Source organism: Solenopsis invicta, chromosome 11 (genome assembly GCF_016802725.1).
Source record: "Solenopsis invicta isolate M01_SB chromosome 11, UNIL_Sinv_3.0, whole genome shotgun sequence".
NCBI lineage: Eukaryota > Metazoa > Arthropoda > Insecta > Hymenoptera > Formicidae > Solenopsis > Solenopsis invicta.
This window is the reverse complement of record NC_052674.1, coordinates 4,763,335-4,776,041: the sequence shown is the minus strand read 5'-3', so window position 1 is coordinate 4,776,041 and position 12,707 is coordinate 4,763,335. Positions and strand designations below refer to the sequence as shown.

At 39.3% G+C, this 12,707-nt stretch overlaps 1 long non-coding RNA gene across 2 annotated transcripts in view; it reads left to right on the top strand.

Moving 5' to 3' along the window:
* The first annotated feature begins 416 nt into the window (after positions 1-416).
* Positions 417-12,707, top strand: part of LOC120358956 — a 30,678-nt gene continuing 18,387 nt past the window's right edge. The window contains exon 1 of one of the 2 annotated variants that reach the window (XR_005575842.1): positions 417-7,299. This is a non-coding gene — a long non-coding RNA (uncharacterized LOC120358956). Of the gene's footprint in view, positions 8,663-12,707 lie in introns of both variants that reach the window. The other variant, XR_005575841.1, reaches the window with a different exon arrangement.

Below are 12,707 nucleotides of genomic sequence, written 5' to 3'. Positions count from 1 at the left end.
GTTTCTGTTTGTTTTTGAAATTATATATTTTTATTTAAAAAAATATACAAAGTTAAAATGTAAGTAAATAGCAAGCGTTCTAAATAAATGTATAGTAACGACAGTTTTATCTAAATAAATTATTTGAAATTACAAAGTCAACAATCTTACAGTTGCTATTTTCGAAGAAAAATTTTGAAATTTAATTTTTTTGCAAAATTGAACACATTTGAACTAAAAAATTGCTTTTTTTCAAAAAATTTCTTTCTTCTTTTTGTTCAACTTAAAAAAAAATAAAAATTGGAAAAAATTTTGTAATCTAATCCGTAATTAAAAATAATGCTTTAAAATTTCAAATTGATCAAATAAATCACGTTCGAATTATCATGGCTACTACTTTGAAAAATAAAATTTTGAGAAAAATGCTGAAGTGAAAACATTTTTTTTTAATGTAATTTTTTATTTTATTTATTCAAAATAAATATATATGTTTTCAAAATAGAAATACATCATACATCTGTCTCTTTAAACAAACGTTTTACATAATGTTGAAAAATTTCTTATCATTTTTAATTCGTCCTATAATCCCTTAAGAACAGCCTGGTAATTCCTATATGTCCACGTGCGATTAAAGCGTTGCGTAATTTCCAATGATGGACTTGTGCCGATAAGAACTAACCGAAGCTACGGTTCTCAGAATCGACACGCAAATGTGGACGCGCGATCTGGTACATCGCATGGTACGGCAATAACATCGTTGGTTAACCAGCAAAGAGCAGTATCACGCTCGGTTTTAACACTCATGATCGGTCGGTCTGCGCGCACGCGAACTCGGATCGAAAATGCGTTGCTCGACGTGAGAGACGTCATATGCCTGCATATTATATGTATTGAACCGATGATCACCGGGCTGTCTTTCCGAGCGCGACTGACTCTCAATATAGTGACTTTTATAATCCTTTACAAGTCGCTGCTCTTGATAGTTCATTTTTGCGCCCGAAGAAGCGATGTCAGCTGTGTGAGAAGATAAAACATAGCTTCAAAGTGTAAAACAGAAGTGCTTCTATGCTTTTTGATTTCCATAAAAAACCAGCTTTCAACAGTGAAACTCTTTAGTAGACACATGCAAACAAATATAGTCACAATAACGATCGTGTCGATTGTTAGTTGTTTGACATGTGCGTCTTTTTAATAGATGTACAGTTTACTTAAAATTAAATTAGTGTACATTTCTTGGTAAGGTAAAACGTACGAAGTACTGTCAATTAATGATTAATTAAGCAATGTGTAATTATATTAGCAACAGTAAATTAGGTTGATGTAGATGCTTTATCGTTGAGGCTTCAGATATTGCATTCGCGTGAACATGAATAACCATTTAATTCACATAATTAGCAAACATCAATTAATTAATTAATTACATACCGCCTGAAGGGACGATGTGTTTAAAAATATCTCATATGTATACGTAAATAATGATGCCACAGGGAGGATCGCCACCGTCCTTCCGCACACGTGCAAGAAAATAAAAATCTATGAGCCGAGGAAACGTTTCCCACCAAATTACGGTTAATTAAGGAAGTTCTGAAAGTGAGGGTCGCAAGCAGGCGTTTGCACACAGATTCTGATATGTGCAAATAAATATCTAGATAAAAAGAAATATGTGGAAAAATTACAAGACAAAAATAAATCTACGTCAGATTTACAAGATTCGTTAATTCTTAAATCCGTCGTTAGATTCGTGTTAAAAGGCAATATTTCATGGCGGTGGTAGACATCGCGCGTTATCTTTTATCAGGTGTCTCGGATAGCGTTAGTTTATTAGTAAAACGATTATGAAGGTACGTTATGGCACAATGTCTGCACGCGGCATCTTAAACATATATAATTAAACATAAATCTATGTGCCAGCAAATGTATATGAAATGGAGAACCAAGATAGTGCAATAGCCTACACAAGTGTGCATACATTATGATCTTGAAGTATATTGTAATTCATTAATCTTACCTCAAACCTTTTGTGCAGCTAATTTGTACATTATTTGCGAGTAAAATGTAAGAGTTAAAAAATTTTAAATTAAGATTAAAATTAGTATAAATTTTCATGAAGTTTTACAATTTACGGAAAATTGAAATTAACTTGGATGTGTTCAGGTTCTAAAGATAGATTTTCAATTTAGATTTAAATGTAAAACTAAATTATTATTTATTAAATTTTTGCATGAAACTGCTTACGCTGAAAGAGAAAATATCATTTTTGGCATACGGATCAATACAATAATCAAAATAACATTTTTTTAAACAGTCTATTAATAATCGGCATTGTAAGTGACATTCACATTCATACACATCACCTAAATGCATAAGTATCGTATGCAGACCCGTGCCAGTGTTCGCCGATTATATCGCCGATATGAGTCATGGCGTTTAACTGAGATTACGGCAATTTATCAAGGCTGCCATGTACTCTCGTTATAAATCGGGCAGTGCTTGACACGTCGCCTCAGACTGGCGTCATTGACTTTTACATAGACGTTCTTGCGAGACTCTTCTCATATTGTAAGATGAATAAAAAAATTAAAAAGTTTTATTCGCTGAAGTTACTATAAGCTATAGAAAACTATATCCGTTCGTTGCACACTACTATGAATAGAAGAGACATCTTATAATTTATAATACAAATATAACGTCAATCGAAGCAGTAATATCTCTTTTATATTCTATGACTGGCTTTATACACTGCACTTGGGTATTTTCAGTTTTATACAATAAAACTGTCTAAGTATCATATATTTAGAAAAAAATGCTATGATATGAATTAAAACGTAGTTTCATTCAATTAAACGTAGAATTATAGGCTGTCACTAATATATTATGTAGTTCATTCAACTAAACTTTATTCATTCAACTATATGTTATTGTCTTTACTTTTAATTTTTTTGTTTTATTAATACAGCTTCTGAATTAACAAAATATTTCCAATTAGACTGATGCTGTTGATTCAGCATTTTTTTCTTTGTGTACGCTCTTATCTACGAATTAATCATGAAAATAACAATAATCATGCAACAATTTATAACAACAGAAAGAGAGGGAAAGATGAACTCGATGCAACTGTGCGCTGTTGCGCAGCGCAATGACCCAGTCATTCTCTTTCTTTTCGTCCCCGTGATTATATAGAGTGGCACGACACACGCAGATGGCCGTCTCGATAATTTACAGAATAAATAAACCGACGGAAAAACGAAGACGAAGACACCTTAGGGGGTTGCGTATCTACCTACCTACCTACCTACCGTCCGTCAGCAGGCGCCCGGCGTTTTTCACGAATATTAAATCGGCTCGTGGAATCGCCATCCCGCCGCCGCGTCGCCGCCGTGCAACGACGCTGCTAGATGCGTATCGAGATGCATATCGGGGTGATCGCGCGAACGAAATGGCGCTCCCGAACCAATTATCCCTCTCTCGAATATCCACAACGGGGTACCGATCGCTCCGGGCGGCCGAGATGCAGATGATGCGCCGCGCCGCTGGTGTGCTCGTTGAATATCGGCCGCGACGCGGCATATGAATGGAGGAGGGTACGCACCGCGCCGAGACGTGCGCGCGTGTGCGTAAGATAATTGCTCGTGCGATTTTGCGTAATGCGGTAGATACAAGATTGCGAAATCTCGAGATCAGAGAAGCGCCTCGCGCGGAGCGCGACAGTGCGCAGCTGAGCGCACCCCCTGTCCCGTAAATCAAGGGCGCGCGCTACTTGTAATAATTCCTCGATGCTAATTACGTGCCGCATAAAGTTAATCTCGATACGATGATAAGACAGCAATAACGATAACTTGATAGTCATGCTTCAGGGGTGTCATAGCGAAAAGGGCGAACGCGCAACGACTATCGTCTATTCCTATCTTGATGAAGCTCTTACAAAAATAATTCTAATAACCGGTAATAAGTAGTAAAATATCATGTTGCGCGTATTTTGAATAAAAATACATATAAAAATACATATAAAAATAATTTTATACTCAACATGATTTTTTCTCTCTCTCTCTCTCTCTCTCTCTCAAATAAAAAGATGAATTTAGTATATTTTTGCATACCTGACTCATTCTTTTTATTGAACATTTGGCTGCCAACGCCGGATGCAGAGAGTAGTTTATAGTCATTGAAAGCAAGAAGATCGACATAGTCGGATTCAGACGGGGACTTGTGGGAGATGGCAAGGGAGGTACTCGAAGACGGCTGTTCGAGCGCAACCTTCGCCCCCGGCGGGACCGCGGCCGGCGAGATGTACGTTGAACAACACGAGGTATCGCGAAGGAGCAGAAATGTACGCAGGGGAATGAAGGGAGAGGAGTACGCTCTCGGAGAAAGAGTAAAGCGGCGGTGGGCTGTACACGGGTATAATTACAGAGGGCAGAGCAGTGGCTAGACCCACTGCAGCAACTTACCGTTGCCCAAGGCGCCAGCATATACGAAATCGACCGGAGCCCCGATCCCGCTGCGACTCGGTCCTAATTCGTATTCGTGCCCCGGGTGTAGCAGATAGGATACGCCTCGAAAAACGGCGGAAGGACTGGCAGGAATCTCCCGCACTACGCCCTTCTTTCTGTTCGCCGCGCGTTCTTTCTTCTTCACTTCTTCTTCTTCTTTGCAATGCAGATCTCGATGGGGTGAACAAGAGTCTTTTGTAGGGTAAAGTAACGTCTTTGTAAGTGAAAGGCACAAGGAAGTTCAAGGAGAGGAAATAATAATGTAGCAGATCTTGGATCGATTAATAGTTATTTTTTTCATATTTTTTGAATATTTCAGTGTAATATGTATTATGTGTCGTATGTGCTGCACAGCGGCAGTTCACGCATATGTAATTATTTTACTGTTCCATCGATTTAAGCGTTACCAGGTTTAATCGTATCGCATAACTGATCGCAAAGCGTAAATCTGCACTGTTTCTCTTATATACCGTGTATGGGCAAACCATGTTGAAGTCGATTGATATTTTTCTTTTGGTGCGCAATGCCAAGGTAGGCTCGACCTTATATCTACGTGCTTTTATTCTCACTCCGGCTTAATACGCGCGAACGAGAGTGGTGACTCCGAATCCTCTAATTTTGGTTGGCCGCGGCCACCGATAATTAACGAACTATAATCAGTGGACCGCTCCACGTAACGCAACGTAACGAAACGTAACCTGGCGCCTTTCGGGCCCCGGCTGGCTGGGCTGCATTAAGCTCTCTGCACACCGGTATAATTGTGCGTATACAGGCACATAAGAACAATTTATCAGATGTCACTAATTAGATTATGATGAGGCCAGTCTACCGCCCAGTCACTAATACTGAATGGGAAGCTTCAAGTTTTACGCCCGCAAAACAGTCGTCTATGCACCGGGTTAACAGCATGCAACAAATTGTATAAGCCGTTGAATTTCAATTGTTTTTAGAGAAAAAGAATTTCATCATTAATATTTCGTAATTGAATTAATATTAAAATAACTTTGCATTATTAAGAATCATCGAAAATGATTAACGTAACCTTCTACCTTTATGATTTTTGTGTCTTTGTGAAACGTGATGTGTGTGATAATAACTATTAATTTTTCATACTTCAAAATTTATGCGGGAAATAAAAATATCATTACTTAAATTATGATCTTCCGAGATACTAAATCCCATTTCCTCTTCCTCTGGTACTGCTGGAATATATACTATGTCCGGCGCATGAAGGGGCGTTTCTTCAGCGACGGATGAGAGCAGCCTAAACATTTCGCTCTTACTAATTACACGGTGCTGCGGTATTGCTGCGAACGGGAGCCGAGGGCCTTGCGGCGGTAAAACCGGGTGAGCGACATTGCGAGCGCGATCTGCAGATTCGGGTCGCGTGAGATGTTTCTTCGCGGTCATCAGGAGAGAAATAATACGTGTGCATGCGTATATACATATACACATGCACGCAAGCAAAGTATCTACAATGATGAATGACGTGCGCGAGGAAAGCGATGGAATTTATCGCCGGTGGCATTTTATATGCCTGTGACAGAAACTACCGCGAGTGGTTGCGGAGAACCGCCCTTGATTGGTGTACTATTTGGTTTATGGTAGCTGACTTTAACTGTGATGAATAATGTATCCGTAAATGCTAATGAAGTAAGAAAACATTCTTTTTTATTGCACCAGTTGACGCTAAACATCAGTTACATTACATCTATGTTAAAATTTCGCATTTAATAATGTAAATGTAATATAACAACATGTATTATTGTATTATATTTACATTGTTGAGTGCAGAATTTTAACATAGATATAATGTAACTGATGCTCGATTGGGATATAGAGGTCTAAAAAGTGTAATTTTTTTTTTATTATGTTAGAATTCCAACTGCTAAGTATTCAACTGTGCAATATCGCAAAATACAATAATTTTTGCACGTGCAAATAATATAAAACAACATTATATAACAATAGATCTTTCTAACATTAACGAAAGTTAATAATTCAATGTTAATAACTCAATGTTAATCGATTTATTTGAGGAATAATTCAGATTCTATCGATTTCTTCCATCTTCTTACAGATGCTTTTTACCGTATTTCCTATTCTTTGTACCTACCTGTTTTTGTGTCCAGCAATTCTGCAATAAGTTTAATATGTTTATCTCCCCTATCTATTACTTCTTCCAACAAACCCCTATGTTTGTTCGCCCTCTTTTCCCTCTGCGTGCATTTCCCTCGAGCATTCAAGCAACTCCGCTTCTCCTGTTCTTTTATCGTAATCACTCTCTGGAAGAAAATGACATAGAGCGTAGCTATTTCGTGCAGTTGTTAATTTATCGAGGCTATTCATAGGGATCGATTCTTCTTTTCTGTTAGACTCCACCAAACTTCTTCCGTACGAAGGTTTCGAAACTGGATCGGATATGGAAGAGCGATACACAGTGGACGGCTTGGCGCGCACCCCGCAAGCAGAAATTATCCACTTTTGCGGTAATTCGTGGCTTCCGACGCGCATGCGGCACCGCGCAAGATGGCCGCTGACTCGCGAGTCCCGATTGGCGACGACGGGGCGGGTTATTTGAGCGGCGGTTGGTGGTTCAGCGTTACCCGGCGCGAGTAATTTTGATCGTGATTATACTAATTTCATAGTATGCCCCTTCTCGGTGGCTTAAAGCATCGGCCAGGTTCACACGAACGGCGACGCGAGCCAGGAGTAACAGTGCCCGCGAAATACAGAGCGGTTCGAGGAGTCTTCTCCGCGCTGGTCACATCCGATTTCAAATTTTCAATACTGATTGCAACTGCTATTGGTGGATAGCGCCAAATTCGAGGTACGTTTCTCGTAAGAAATACAAGACGACGTGACGTAACTTGTCTAGACGACATCAAGTTGATAGTTTTATTAAAATCGAAAACTGAAAAAAATAGGTGTGTATTGTACTATTTTTAATCGTTTATTTAAATTGTACGAAAATAATTTTTGGTAGATGAGTTTGTTTTGCTGTAATGTTGTTATAAATTTAACAATTGATTGATTGTCAAACATGTGGTTCAGCGCGTATGAAGCGCAAATTCCGTGCGGCTCACGTTATTTTTTTTTCCCTACGAGCGGAATAGAAGCCGGAACACGAGGAACGCCGAGCGTGCGAAGCAGCCGCTATTGCTATTAACGTTGGCTATATTGAACCATAATTGTCCCGCGTTGTTAGTGCGGTGTATTCACAAGCGAAAGGCCCCCGTTTCGCCTTCGTCCCTCTGCACGCCCCTCCTCTCATTCCCTCTCATTCCCTTTGCGGTTCTCTCCTCGTCACGCGTTGCCGCTATCCTTCTTCTTCTTTTCGGAATTCCTTCTCTCGTTCTCCCTCTCTCTTATTCGTACCCTCGATACCTCTCCTCTCCTCTCCTCGTGGGCAACAAGCGGAGCAGCGCTGCCGCCGCCACCGTCGCCATCGCCGTTCTGGTGGGGGCTAAATTACTACAATTTTGTACTTTTTATACCGCGAGGGAAAAAAAGAGGATAATTTTTGGTAGAAACGCAACAATTTTATCGGCCGTTGTTATGTGAGATCAGTTGGTGTCTACTGCCGCTGCGCGTTACACCTGTCTGCTTCGTGCGCTCCGATCCGCAACGAGACCAACGTGCTCCCGAATGTCACTTTAATCAGGGAATGATTCCGCGACCTCTTTAGCACCGAGACGCGCGTCGATAGCCGCCATCTTGACGACCTTGAGGAATAATCTTTGTGGCACCTACCATGCGTCAACCTGCCTATCAACCTCGCGATTGCATCCGTCGAAATCGGGACAGGTGACGCAATGTCAATCGTATTATTTTATTTCCTGTACGGTGACATCAGAGTGGAGTGTTCTCACTCGCACGTGCCGTGACGACGCAATGAGACTCGTGAAATGTCAACGAAACTTTTAGCTTCAAGACATGTGCGTGATTACTCGTGCTACCAAGTGCGTGCAGCGCAGACAGATGGTCGCCATTTTGGTAAACGTTCATCCTTCTCCCACTAGACGTTATACGCAATTTTTACATGTGCAACAGCATTGCTGTGATAGTGAAGACTGACCAACTAAGATTTCTTGTAAAAGTTTCTTTTCTTTCTGCTAAGCTGTTATTTTGCCAAAGTGCCTCACTTTGGACGTTTGGCATAATGGGCATGTTCACATGTGATAAGTTAGCCGGTAGGTACTGTCTTCTAAATAGCTACCTATATAGCTTACACAAAACAATGATATCTGTTGCTTCAGTGTTTAAGTTTCCTCAAGAAGTACCCTTAAAATTAAAACTTATACAATATAAGATTATAGGAATAAATATTTTATTGAAATACTTACCTGTCTAGATAGTTAATAGTGACTCTAAAGCAGATTGAATATTATTTTTCCGTAGTTATATATAAATAAAACTTTGCAGTTTATTTTATGAAGTGGTTGGAACTTATTATCTGATCAAACGCAGTAGCTCGAGAAATGGCTTTTATATAGAGCTGACTGCCTTGGTTGATAGAAATAATCGGCTACTAACAGACGATTTTTAATTATTAGTTGTCGCTACGAAAAGAATTTGCTATCCTCCATGGCTTCTTCGTCTTCAACGTGTAGCGCCTCCCCGAATGGATTCTTCTCGAATTCCCTGCCGGGGGCAGGAGCATCACTGTCCCGGGAGATTTATATCCTTGGAAGTTACGTCCTCACGGGGGGTGTTCACTTTGTGCTCAAAGTTTCTTTTCTTCGTCGTTTATTCAGCCGTGAGCGTATCTCTGCCCTACGCAAGAATTTCGGATACCGAGGTTATTGCAATAAGAAAGAAGGAAGTTCAAGAAGGATGTCGATGATCCTTTATAGCCTCCGAGGCGATCTAGATGACGTAACGTTTAGAACTTATCTGATCTAGAGCTGGATGCTATTAAAGACCTCGATGCTATGAGGAGAGCATTCTTCGCTCTTTTGGTCATCGAGAAAAAAATCAAAAACATAGAAGATCGATCGTGCAACTATTCCCAGAAGCCAGTGATGATGCAAAAATTAAGGCATGGATAGGCGCGATCGTTCTGACGAGATTTACTTTGTCGATGGTAAAATCGTTTTGACGGAATCATTTTCAAACGTGTGTTAAAGTTAAACGCGGGTATTACCTCGACGCTAAAATATCGTAAATACCATGGTACGACGGGTGGCATTTACAAGCGCCTGTGTTTACTCGACTTATGATCGTTAATGGATGCATAAAGACGCTACTCATTGTCCACCAGTAATTTCAGAAAATATACAACGAGTCAACGTTTAACCGCCAGTTTATGAAATCAGATAACACGGAGGTACATGTATTAAACGCGTTATTCTCTACCGTATCATAATAGTAGTTAGGTTCTGAGTGCTAGGTATTGTTGTTCAAGAGTATATTGTAATGTCCAACGAGATGTAAGGATTTTTCGGCTGATACTTTATCCGTTGAATTTTATAATTCTGTATTATAACAGGGTTATCTGATTCATAATTCTAAGATATTGCTTACAAATACTTGATTATCAATTATTCTATTGAATTTAAAACTGTTTGTCTTATTACATATATATATATATATATATATATATATATAGTTTGCATTACATTACAATACATATACATATAGAAATGCTATATAAAATTGGCAACAATGTAAACAATTTGTAGATAATCTCATTTATTATCTATTATTATGCATATAAGATACTTGAGCCGAATAAGGCCCATTTTTTAATTTACCACTTTAAATACATTTTTTTAGAATATATGCTTAAAAAATGTATCATAGCAAGTAGATAAAGAGCTGGCAATTAAAATCGATAGCAACATGTTTATTTAGAGCAACAAAAATTTTGCAAATAATATAGTTATTAAATAAGATCTTCTTATATGTTTATTGTTTCAACTACTGTCATTTATTTGTCATGTGTGTGACTTACAACAGAGGCTAACGATTTTCAATGCTGCTAATTTTAGAGAAGCTAAAATTGCACTAAAATGGTCAAGAGTTTTAGAAAGTTAAAAAATTAATTACATACAAAATTGAAGATAATTGTGATGTTTAACAGTAGAATAGACCCTAAGGAATTTTGTTTTTGTGATGATTATTTTAAAAGTGATTTGGAAAACTATGTTTATATATAGTTTCTTTATTATTTTCCATTTATTTTTTATTCGAATCTTTTTAAAAACACAAGTATTTAATGAATTTCAAAACCAGAGTTAAAAAGATTTTTTTTGTTTATTTACAAATGTTCTATATGGAAAATAATTTTATTTTTGTGAGTGATTAAAATAAACATTTTATTCTCACATTTTATTTTTAGTATGTTTCAGTATCTCCATAAATAGATTTTATAAAAATAAAATAAGTTAGGTAGACCTTATTCGGCTCAAGTATATGTGTACTTTTATATGTATAATAATAATAATTCAATTAATTTTTGCAATTAATTTAGCAAAATAAAATTATCATATTCAAATCGACAAAATTTATGAAATAATATTATATAAGTTTGTGTTTGCAATTTTGCTACTTTTCGATGCGATATAACGAATGTTTTGTTTCGACGCGAAACGGATCTTCCGCATATACACGTATATTGCGATTCTTCGTAAAATCGACGAGATCGACGGACCAGTTGCGTTCATTATTGATGCCGAAGGTATCTATCGCTCCCGGGCTTGGTGGACCAATGTCGAAAAAGGGGGAGAAGAAGGCAATAAAATCGCAAGGGCGAAGAGGACGGAGGTAAATAACAGTGAAGGAGGCGTGGTTGGCGCGATGCGGCGCCCTCAAAGCACGGTCGTCCCTCGAGGGTACATCCTTTAAGAGCTCGAGGTACGGCGACCGTCGAAACTGGGAGCCTCCTAAGATAAGATCCTCCTAGTTATCGAACGGACTCCTGTTCTCGATCAATGTACCGAAACCCGTTCACGGATTTCGTTGGAGCCGCAGGCGAGCCGGTCTACCTCCCGATTTCATCTTGTGTCTCGAGACACTTCAGCCTTGAACTACCACAAGGACGCTTAATCGCGATCTCGACCACGCGGATGTCCTTGATTGATTTTAAAAACTTCTCCGCCGATTGAACTCGCCGCGTGCGAGATCACCGTCGGCGATTTCTTCCGCGAAGCATACGGCGCGCCGACCGTCGCAACGTTCATCTGTCTTTCCGACGGCAAAAACATTAACACCTGCTACTCCTCATCGGTCTTCGCGATAATTTCAATAGTTCCGTGTAAATTGAATGTAATCGTCAAATGTTCGTATCCGAAGAGGTAAATACATTAACAATCATTTGAAATTATATTACAACATTACGATTTTTTCTCAAATTATGTAAGAAACTTATAAGCGTTGATACCGAACATGGTTATGCGTTTACTGATTGGACACAAATGACTAAATCGAGGAACAATTGGATTATTTCATCCAAAAATTAATGACGGAGGGCGCGCGACATCTAGTCGTGTCCCGTTTCCTTGAAAACGAGACAGAACGCATCCACTACGGGCCGGAGAAATGGTTGAAACACGCCTAAAGCCCCAGGCCCCAAATGGGCACCTTCGACCCGAGTTAGCCGCGGAGGATCACTTTAACGATGATACGATGAACCCGCGGCTACGGAAACAAAGACTGAGACGTAAGAATGAAGGAATATACGTCGTTTAAGGTGGTAATTACAGCCTCTTTTTATATCTTTCCTCTCGCAACCGCGCGGCAGATGCGGCTAATGATAGCCCGATTGTGCCGATGTGTCTCACAGCGACGGGGGACGCGACCGGGTTCCTCGGATTCTGGCGCCGTCGATCAGGCATTACCAGGGCGGCTACCAGTCGGAATCGTCGGGATATCGTGTGTGATTTCTATGACGGAAATTCTTCTACGACGAACCGAAACTACCGCCGAGTGTGAAGGATTGAAGGCCCCAAATTGATGGCTTTGGATTTGATGATTTCCTGTTGAACCTTCCGTGTCCTACCTGGCGACGCGTGGTCGCGTGCACGATAGAAAATAGTCGTCATTAATTTGTAACTATTATTAGATCGAAACATCGATAAAGTAACTTCCGAACTCTCTGCAACTTCCCAATTTGAAATTAAAGTTCTTTCACACGTGTACGTTCCACTGTTTTACGTTGCTTCCAGGTGTTCAGATTATTCTAGAATATGTTAGAATATTTAATAGTGAGGTAGCTGCTGAGGTGTTAATTTTTCT